This window comes from Pongo abelii, chromosome 4 (assembly GCF_028885655.2).
Source record: "Pongo abelii isolate AG06213 chromosome 4, NHGRI_mPonAbe1-v2.0_pri, whole genome shotgun sequence".
Taxonomy (NCBI): Eukaryota; Metazoa; Chordata; class Mammalia; order Primates; family Hominidae; genus Pongo; species Pongo abelii.
This window is the reverse complement of record NC_071989.2, coordinates 65,113,170-65,123,698: the sequence shown is the minus strand read 5'-3', so window position 1 is coordinate 65,123,698 and position 10,529 is coordinate 65,113,170. Positions and strand designations below refer to the sequence as shown.

The 10,529-nt window shown below is 43.5% G+C and overlaps 1 non-coding gene across 1 annotated transcript; it reads left to right on the top strand.

Annotated features, from left to right (window-relative positions):
- The first annotated feature begins 5,262 nt into the window (after positions 1 to 5,262).
- On the top strand, positions 5,263 to 5,366 carry LOC112133639 (small nucleolar RNA U13). Its single transcript, XR_002915266.1, has one exon. It is a non-coding gene; the product is annotated as a small nucleolar RNA U13 (small nucleolar RNA).
- The last annotated feature ends 5,163 nt before the right edge of the window (positions 5,367 to 10,529 follow it).

Below are 10,529 nucleotides of genomic sequence, written 5' to 3'. Positions count from 1 at the left end.
GGCAAAAGTAGAGAAATGAGTGTTAAGCAAAATAACTTTAGGTAGTAAAGATCTAAGAAAAGGTCCTCCACCATGCCCCTTACTTGGGGTTAGCTGCAAGTTGGGGAGACATGGTGGAGGCTCATGACAATGTTGGGAATATACTAACATCTGAAATCCTGGGAGGCAGCAGCCTAGCAGATGTTTCCTAGACCACAATGTTGTCACAGAAGTAAGGTAAAGATGACCACATATAGTGCCCTAGGTAGGGAAAGTCTGAGGCAGTCCCTCTGAATCTTTTGCAGCCCCGAGAGTGGCACAGAAAAGCTAAAGGACCCCCAAGAAAGACACATAATTTAGCTGACAAAGGGTCCGAGGGGACTTACAGTCATGACCATGAGACACAAAAGTGGAAAGTAGCATGGAATGTACATCCAGAGCCCAGGTGGGGACAAGGACATACCTGCAGGTGCCTAATGTGGGGGTGATGACATCCAAGAACCACAAAGGACACAACTAGAGTGAAAGCCCGGGAGTTTGAGATCAGTCTGGGCAATAAAGTGAGACCCTGTATCTACAAAAAAATTAGCCACACATGGTGGTGTGTGCCTATAGTCCCAACTCCTTAGGAGGCTGAGGTGGAAAAGTCGCTTGAGCCCAGGAGTTTGAGGCTGCAGTGAGCTATGATCACATCACTGCACTCCAGCCTGGGCATTAAAGCCAGACCCTGTCTCAAAAAAAAAAAAGGAGAGGCGAGGACAGGGGAGGGGAGGACAGAGGAGGGAAGGGGAGGGGAGGGGAGGGGAGGGGGAAGAAATTACTTAAGAATATACAGCTCATCCGCAATGATTAACTCAGGCTTTGATCACAGATCTGTCCGTACATTTCTTACCATATCCCACTGTCAAGTCTTGCCATTCTATCTCCCTGGCATTATTCAGAACACCCTCTTCCTTCTCTTCCAAAATAAGGAGCTATTCTAGTTCAAGCTCTCTTCCAGTTTCTTGTTCCCCCAGTTCATCCTTCACAGTATTAACATAATTTGTTTTCTGAATCACAAATCTGTTCCCAACAGTATCCTGCTTTAAAAACTTTAATATCTCTCTACAAAATAAAGTGCAAATCCCCTGTGTAGCACGGCTTTTAAGGAAGGCCTCCACTTTCTTGTCTCATTTTATTTCTCACCCCGCACTCCCTGATCTACTCTCACCAGACCTCTTGGTAATACCTTGTCCTTTCACATTCCCACTGCTTCCTCTTGCTGTTCCCTCTGCCAAGAACTGCTTCCCTCCATTATCTCCTTTAGTGAGTTCCTACTCATCTTTCATGAACCTGCTTCAGTGTCACACTTCCTCTAGAAAGCATCTCCAGTCTCTCCAGGGAAAATTAATTGTCTCTTTTCTGAATTAACATAGCACTTTGTTCAAATGACTAATACAGCATCCATGACATTGTATATGTTGGGAAAGACTAACTTAAAGAGCAAAGAATTTTTTCAGTCTGCCATTTTATCTGGGTTCCCCTATTCCCTTTTTGCTCTGTGGTCTAGAAATCTCTTCCTCAATTCCTTTTCTTTCTTTCTTTTTTTTTTTTTTTTGAGATGGAGTCTCGTTCTGTCACCAGGCTGGAGTGCAGTGGCGCAATCTCAGGTCACTGCAACCTCTGCCTCCTGGGTTCAAGCGATTCTCCTGCCTCAGCCTCCTGAGTAGCTGGGACTACAGGTGTGCACCACCACGCCCAGCAAATTTTTTGTATTTTTAGTAGAGACCGGGCTTCACCATGTTGGCCAGGATGGTCTCAATCTTCTGACCTTGTGATCCTAATGCCTCGGCCTCCCAAAGTGCTGGGATTACAGGCATGAGCCACCATGCCCGGCCCATCAATTCCTTTTCTACAGTGAATGACCATCTGGAATCATTTGCATTTTTGGCTGTGAGTTTCTCATGGCCTAGAGCAGACTTCTGAGGGGAAATAACTACTTAGATGAATATTTTTACACGGTGAGCAAGTTAGGCAAAGCAAATGAAGAAGGCAATGACTGGCCAAGGAAACAGAATACGCTGTCTCTTCTTGGCATGGAAGGAGGGAACAGTATGTTGGATGTTGGCCCAGGAACCATTAGCAAATAGGTAATATGAGAGCCTGGAGTTGGAGGCCATGTTAGGAGATAAGACCAGAGAAGTAGGTAGAGGTCACGTAATGACGGACTTCTATGACATACAAGAGGGATTTGGGTAATGGGAAGGGATTAATGGAGTTTTAAGGAGAGTGAGATGGTCAGATTTTCAGCATGGTACATGATAAAGATTAGAATTTTATTCTGGTTGCTTATTACTCCTAACAAAACAGTGACTTAAAACAAACATTTTATTATACCATACAAATTTTTGAGTCAGCAGTTTGGAAAGAATTCAGTTAGGCAGTTCTTCTGCTCTATGTGGCATTGACTGGGATCAGTTAGTATTATTCATCTCGTGGCTGGTCTGGTATGGAAGTTCCAAGATGGCTTTACTCACATACCAAGTTCCTGGGCAGGGTCACTAGGAAGACTGGGATCAGCTGGGCCACTCCCCCTCTCCCTGTAGTCTCAGCTCTCTCCAGATGGTGTAATAAGGTAGATGGACTTTGTACACAGTGACTCGGGACTTCCACAGACCAAGGTGAAAGCTCCTCTTAAAAGCCAGACCCTGAACAAGCCTGCCTAAATTCAAGATGAAGGGAAATAGCCCTCAAATCTCTCCATAGAAGAGTATTGAAGAATTTGTGGCCATTTTAAATCCGCTACAAGGTACAAAGATGTAGAACTGAAAGTAGAGAGAGGCAACTGAGTTCTTATAATGCCCAGTTTCTGATGTATTCATGTATGAGTACTTCCAGAATATTCTCTTAACATCTTCCTCATAGCACTGTAACATGGCTATGATTTTTCTGTGATTATTGGTTTATGTATTAGACTTTTGAGATCCTCAATGAGGACAACATGTGTGTCTTCCTTAGATTAATATCTCAGTGCCTGGAACATAGTTGATGCTCAATACTTATTGAATAAATAAATTGAATACATTAGAATGGTTGGATCCCGTCTTCACAACACCAGAGCAGCCTTCTGCTTGATATAATTTCCTTCTCCAGATTCGTATCTTCTTAAGAACTTAAGAAAAGCTTGATTTGAATGTGTAGAAATAATATCCATTATAAATATTTATGTGAATAGCTTTTAACTTTTCCCTGTTGTATTAGTTCTCCACTACATAACAAATTATCACATACTTGGCAGCTTAAAACAACACACATTTATTATCTCAGTTTCTGTGGTCAGGAGTCTAGGCACAATTTAGCTGGGTTCTCTGCTTCAGTTCTCATAAGGCTGCAAACAAGTTGTTAGCTGAGGATGCTGTCTCATCTGAGGCTTGACTGGGGAAGGATCTGCTTTTGTTGGCAAAATTCAGTTCCTTGAGGCTGTAGGACTGAGAGATTTGGTTTCTTTCTTTCTTTTTTTTTTTTGAGATGGAGTCTCGCTCTGCCACCCAGGCTGGAGTGCAGTAGCGCGATCTCGGCTCACTGCAACCTCTGCCTCCTGGGTTCAAGAAATTCTCTGCCTCAGCCTCCTGGGTAGCTGGGATTACAGGTGCCTGCCACCACACCCAGCTAATTTTTGTATTTTTAGTAGAGATGGGGTTTCACCATCTTGGCCAGGCTGGTCTTGAACTCCTGACCTTGTGATCCGCCCACCTTGGCCTCTCAAAGTGCTGGGATTAAAGGTGTGAGCCACTGCGCCCAGCCGAGAGATTCAGTTTCAAAGCTAGCTGTTGGCAGAGTCTGCCCTCAGTTCCTTAACATGTGGTCTTTCCATATCAAAGCTCAAACATGGCAGGCAGCTTGATTTTTCAGAGCCACAAGAGAGTGAGAGACACTAGCAAGATGGGCACTATCTTATATAACCCAATGACATACATCCCTTCACACTCAAGAGGAGGAAATCACACAAGGAATACCAAGAAGCAGGAGGTCACAGCATCCTTACATCCAAATAATTTACTCTCATAATTTGACATATCACCAGATAAGCTTTGTTTCCAGTTTCATTTGACCCTGACATTAAATTTCATTTATTTATTTGTTAATTATGGAAGATGGCCATTCCCTAAATCCTGTGAAAAATCAGAGGGGACAATTTTCAGAAAATTCCAGCCCTCTCGGGAAGTATATCCATTTCATTTTTACTTTACAGTAGGGACTGCCTTCCTCTCTTAAGGAGACAGATACACATTTGCCTAAACCATTATTTAATACAATTAGTACTAGATCTTTCTTCAGATCCTATGTAGGGGGCTGGGAATTCTTAGCTATACAAGCTCACACAATATATTTTTTAAAATTCATGTTGATACTTTTTCATCTATTTGGTTTTAGCACAAGTATCAGACTTGCAACCAAGGAACCTATTTTGTAACTGCAGAATATTCTTTCCAGGAAGACTGGTGAAAGGAGAATCAACAAAGGAAAGCCCTTGCTTCTCAAACTCCCCATGATAATATTCTGAAGCAAGTATAGTCCATTCCAAAGCTACAGTCCCAATACCTGACTTCCTTATCCTATGTATGTGTCTAGGAATAGGATGCACCTAACTGCTGCTCACATGTCTTGCACTGGCCTTTCCTTCTCTGAAGCCAAGCTTTCCTCTGAAAGAGTAACTCAAGATAATTGACCAGCCCATGGCTATTTGACCAGGGTTTTCCCCAGAAGTCCACAGTATGGAGATCTCTGAGCTAGATCCCTTCCTCTGTGTTTAACCTTTACAGAACAGCGCTTCTTTCTTTCTTTTTTTTTTTTTTTTGAGACAGAGTCTTGCTCTATCACCCAGGCTGGAGTGCAGTGGCGCAATCTCGGCTCACTGCAAGCTCCACCTCCCGGGTTCACACCATTCTCCTGCCTCAGCCTCCCAAGCAGCTGGGACTACAGGCGCCCGCCACCACGCCCAGCTAATTTTTTGTATTTTTTAGTAGAGATGGGGTTTCACCGTGTTAGCCAGGATGGTCTCGATCTCCTGACCTTGTGATCCGCCCGTCTCGGCCTCCCAAAGTGCTGGGATTATAGGCGTGAACCACTACGCCCGGCCACAGAGCAGTACTTATTTCATTTTAAACTCTCTTGGCTTAGTATATTCATTAAAATAAAGTAAGTAAATATATTAGGTTGGCGTAAAATTGTGGTTTTCACCATTAAAAGTAATGGCAGAAATTACTTTTGCACCAACCTAATATTAAGACTAAGAAGTTTCAGATTCTTCTGTAGTTTATAAGCCTGATGATTGGGTTTTCATGTGCATGTGTGAGATGTGCCTCCCTCAAACCTTGTTACGACGTTGGCACATTACCCATCTGATGTGAAAAAATTTTTCTGTACACTTTTCAAGTTTAAAAAGACAGCATAAAACTATTGTTAACGCCCAATCTTGTTTTTACCAACCCTGTTTTTAGGCTTGTTTCCACCTGAATTGACTCTTCCTCAGCTAAGAGAGCCAGACAGACTCCATCTTGGCTCTTTCACTGGCAGCCCCTTCCTCAAGGACTTAACTTGTGCAAGCTGACTCCCAGCACATCCAAGAATGCAATTAACTGATAAGATACTGTGGCAAGCTATATCCGCAATTCCCAGGAATTCGTCTGATTGATAATGCCCAAAGCCCCGAATCTATCACCTTGTAATAGTCTTAAAGCCCCTGCACCTGGAACTGTTTACTTTCCTGTAACCATTTATCCTTTTAACTTTTTGCCTACTTTATTTCTGTAAAATTGTTTTAACTAGACCCCCCCTCCCCTTTCTAAACCAAAGTATAAAAGAAAATCTAGCCCCTTCTTTGGGGGGCGAGAGAATTTTGAGCATTAGCCGTCTCTCGGTCGCCGGCTAATAAAGGACTCTTAATTCGTCTCAAAGTGTGGCGTTTTCTCTAACTCGCCTGGGTACACCACTATGACATTAGAATAGTGGTCAGTTATGATCTTCCAATAACTGGATGGGAGGAGGGCCCTTTTGGGGTACTGGTCATTTTCTGTTTCTTTTTTTTTTTTTTTAGACAGAGTCTCGCTTTGTCACCAGGCTGGAGTGCAGTGGCGCAATCTCAGCTCACTGCAACCTCCGCCTCCCGAGTTCAAACAATTCTCATATCTCAACCTCCCGAGTGGCTGGGACTACAGGTGTGTGCCACCACGCCTGGCTAATTTTTGTATTTTTAGTAGAGACTGGGTTTCACCACGTTGGCCAGGATAGTCTCAAACTCTTGACCTTGTGATCTACCCGCCTTAGCCTCTGGCCTCCCAAAGTGCTGGGATTACAGGCATGAGCCACCACACCCAGCCTATTTTCTATTTCTTTCTTTTTCTTTTCGAGACCAAGTCTTGCTCTGTCACCCAGGCTGGAGTGTAGTGGCTCACTACAATCTCAGCTCACTACAACCTCCGCCTCCGAGGTGCAAGCCATTCTCCTACCTCAGCCTCCCCAGCAGCTGGGATTACAGGCATGCACCACCAAGCCCAGCTAATTTTTGTATTTTTAGTAGAGATGAGGTTTCACCACGTTGGCCAGGCTGGTCTCCTGACCTCGTGATCGGCCCGCCTTGGCCTCCGGAAGTGCTGGGATTACGGGTGTGAGCCACCGTGCCAGGCCTTCTGTTTCTTGATATAGATGATAAACATGAATGTGTTCATTTTGTCAAAAATTTTCAGGCAGTACTCTTATGGTACGTTGATTTTTCTGAATATACATTCTTCAAAACATTTTTTGAAATAGCAGTCATAATGCTTTTGAGTTTTGTTGCTATGAAATGAATTTCTCTTGTCTTCTAGTTTGGAAATTTAAGTTCATTTTTCATTCTCACCTCATTTTGTTAAGTGAATTTCAATGTAGCTTAACATTCTTCATTTTTAGACATTTAATTATTTTTAATTTTGGTGAATTCGGTGCTATCAGGTTACAAAGGTTTTAACACATGCAGAGAGGCTGTCCTGAACTCACCACTGAGTTAATATTTAATTTTTAAACATTTCAAAGTCACTTAGTGTTAATAATGAAAAATATAAAACTAGGGGACTAGACTTAAAGTAGTACCAAGAACAGAGGAGGAGGAATTAACCTTTTAAAAGTAAAGGGGCCTTTCTTCCTCTGAGTGGGGAAAAGAGAAAGAGGATAAATATCTATTTGCTTCCTAAGTTGGAGAAAAGTTAAGGATGCTCACAAATGATGGCCTTGATTTTAAGGGAGTAAAACAAGGTTCTGTACTAAGAATAAATGTCAGGGTGGGGCTGATAGCTCAAGGAAAAAGGAAACAGTCAGGAAACAGCCTGATAAGGTAAACATAGCTGAAGGTCAAGGGAACTGAAGATAAGTGCAGTTAAAATGGTTGATAAAAGGGTTCTTGGGGGGCGGTGGCTCACCCCTGTAATCCCATCACTTTAAGGAGTTGAGATCAGCCTGGCCAACTTGGTGAAACCCCGTCTCTACTAAAAGTACACAAATTAGCCGGGCATGGTGGTGAGCACCTGTAATCCCAGCTACTCATGAGGCTGAGGCAGGAGAATCGCTTGAACCAGGGAGGCGGAGGTTGTGGTGAGCCAAGATCGTGCCATTGCACCCCAGCCTGGACAACAGAAAAACTCCGTCTCAAAAAAAAAAGGGATCTTACTGGTAAGTATGATAAAAAATGATAGGAAACAGCTGATAAAGTATGAGAAGAAAGACTGGCTGTCAGGCTGTCACATTGAGGACAAATTACAGATTCAATGGGAGTGACCACAAAATAGAGGTAGATGGTGGTAGGTGGCTGTAGGTACAGAGAGGGAAACTCACAATCCAACATTTTGGAGGGGAAGTAATTTCATTGATGACTAGGTTGAAGGTGTGGCTCCATCTGTGGGTTGCTGATACAGAGTGAAGTTGAAGATGATTGGAAAAGAAAAGGATGAGAAATTGTGAGGTCAGAGTGCTAATGAGTCATGAACATGGATGCTGAAATCATTAAGTTGATGCAGAACATGAGGATAATTCCAGGGCTGACACAGAGTTTCAGGAACGTAACTGGGCACAGACAAGGAAGTAAAGGGATACCCTAGTCAGCGCCAGATTTAGGGAATTAGAAATGCAGGCAAAGTTTGTCTTTGACATTTATCACCTTTGTTCCATGGCCCAATTTCCTAAGCTTTGTTCACTTACTCCCAAGTAATTGTAATTTTGGTGCCTTCATGTTACTTTCTCACTGTACAGGTTCCTCAATCTCTGCTTTTTTTTTTTTTTTTTTTGAGAAGGAGTCTTGCTCTGTCACCCAGGCTGGAGTGCAGTGGCAGGATCTCAGCTCACTGCAACCTCTGCCTCCCGGGTTCAAGTGATTCTTGTGCCTCAGCCTCCCAAGTAACTGGGATTACAGGCACCCACCACCATGCTTGGCTAATTTTTGTATTTTTAATAGAGTCGGGGGGTTTCACCGTGCTGGCCAGGCTGGTCTTGAATTACTGGCCTCAAGTGATCCGCCTGCCTCAGCCTCCCAAAATGCTGGGATTACAGGTGTGAGCCACTGCACCCGGCCTGCTCTTGACATATCTAAAATCTCAAATGGTCACAGGACACAAATGGAGAGTTCCCCATTAATACACCACTTTCCCCTACTTACCTTTGCATTTTGACAAGGCTTTCTAGTAACAAATCCTTAATCTGAAATTGGTAATTTCAAGGCCAATACTCTACAGAGGTGTCTGCAAAGTCATGTAACTCCAGCACAGCAGAGGTCTCCTGTCCTGTTGTTCTGAAAAATACTTCTCCAATATTGATTCATCCTTTTGGCCTCAGACTTTAACTACTCCCATAAAATGTGACTTTCTTGGGAGCAGGACCTGAGCTGAGCCAATAAAAAGACAAACATAAAAGCACTAACTCAGTCATTTGTTTTCCTAATGGTGCCAAGGCAGGCTGGTGTGTTGTGACATATCAATCCACTTCTGTGTACCTGCCCTTCCCCGACCAGCAAAATATCATCATTTTTAACATATGTTGTGATACTAAAATATTTCAGAAGCGTTGACCGAGTAGACCTTCAATAATGATTATAGCTGATACTTACAGAGCACCTACTACGTGCCAAACACTGTATGTATTTTAACTCATTTAATCCTTGCAACAATCCCATTAGGTTGGTATTGTTATTCTCATTTTGCAGATGAAGAAACTTAAAAAGACTTGTCCAAGGTCACAGAGATGGGAAATAGAGGCATCAGCATTTAAACCCAGGCAATCTAGAACCAGAGGATACATTTAACCACTATACATCTCCCCTAAATACATCTTTGCATCACATCTGTTATCTCAGCACTTTGGGAGGCCACTAAGGCCGGAGGATCGTTTGTTGCCAGGAGTTCAAGACCAGCCGGGGCAGCATACCAAAATCTTGTCTCTCCAAAAATTTTAAAAATTGGCCAGGTATTGTAGGGGCACCTGTAGTCTGACACACTTGGGAGGTTGAGGTAGGAGGATCGCTGGAGCCCAGGAATTTGAACGTGCGGTGAGCCATGATCCAGCCACTGCACTCCAGCCTGGGTGACAGAGTGAGACTCTGAACAACAACAAAAAAATCAAGTTTCCTGGATCTATACAAAATTTTCAATTTAACAAATTTTTATAAAAATTTGTTTTAAAATAAACACCCCTCTAAATGGCAAAGCTAGAATAGAATCTGGTCACAATCTATAGGTTAGATATAGGATGACAGGGAGGAGCAAGAGCTGAACACATCAGCTGCAGCACCATCTACTTGGCTTGCGACTCCATTAGCAGGCCCACTTTGCCCTTTTATAAATTATCTGATCAACAACTAAGAGATTATAATTCGATCTATGTTTTACTCTAGCTGAATCCTCAATATAATGAAGAACTTTATAGTTGTTAATTTATAGATATAATTTAAGTTCAATAAGCCATTATTTCCTTCCTATATCCTCTCATTCTTCCACAAAAGCCTCTACCTTTGGGTGTTTACTTTTACAGACACCTACGCACACACCCCACATGCACGCACGCACGTGCCTTATCTTTTAACTCAAGATTCTCATCTTCCTTTGGGGAGAAACAAACATCATGAGCCTTTAGGTCCATTTTCTGAGGGAAACGGGGGGCGGAGGCGGGGAGGGGGGATGAATAGGTTTTTACCCGGTATTTTTTATCATAAACGGTGAGGTACAAACCGCAAACAACTAGTCGCTTGGTGGGCCACCAGCTCTGGGGCTCACTTATCAATCGCACCCAAACTCATTTACTAATTTAAACAAGTACTGTGGCAAGGCTCGTTTACATAAGTCTTGGAGCGAAGCCGCCGCCACAATCTGCCGCAGTCTCGTGCGGAGTCACGGCCACGGAGCTCTTCACTTTCCCCAAGAGGCTCCCACGCCTCCCCCATCCCCAGGGGAGCTAGGCGGTCCCTCGCAGCTCTGAGTCCCTCGGGGAAGGCCGCGAAGAGAGGCCGCAGGCGCCCTGGCGAGAAGGGAGGGCGGGGGCAGCGGGCGGCGGGC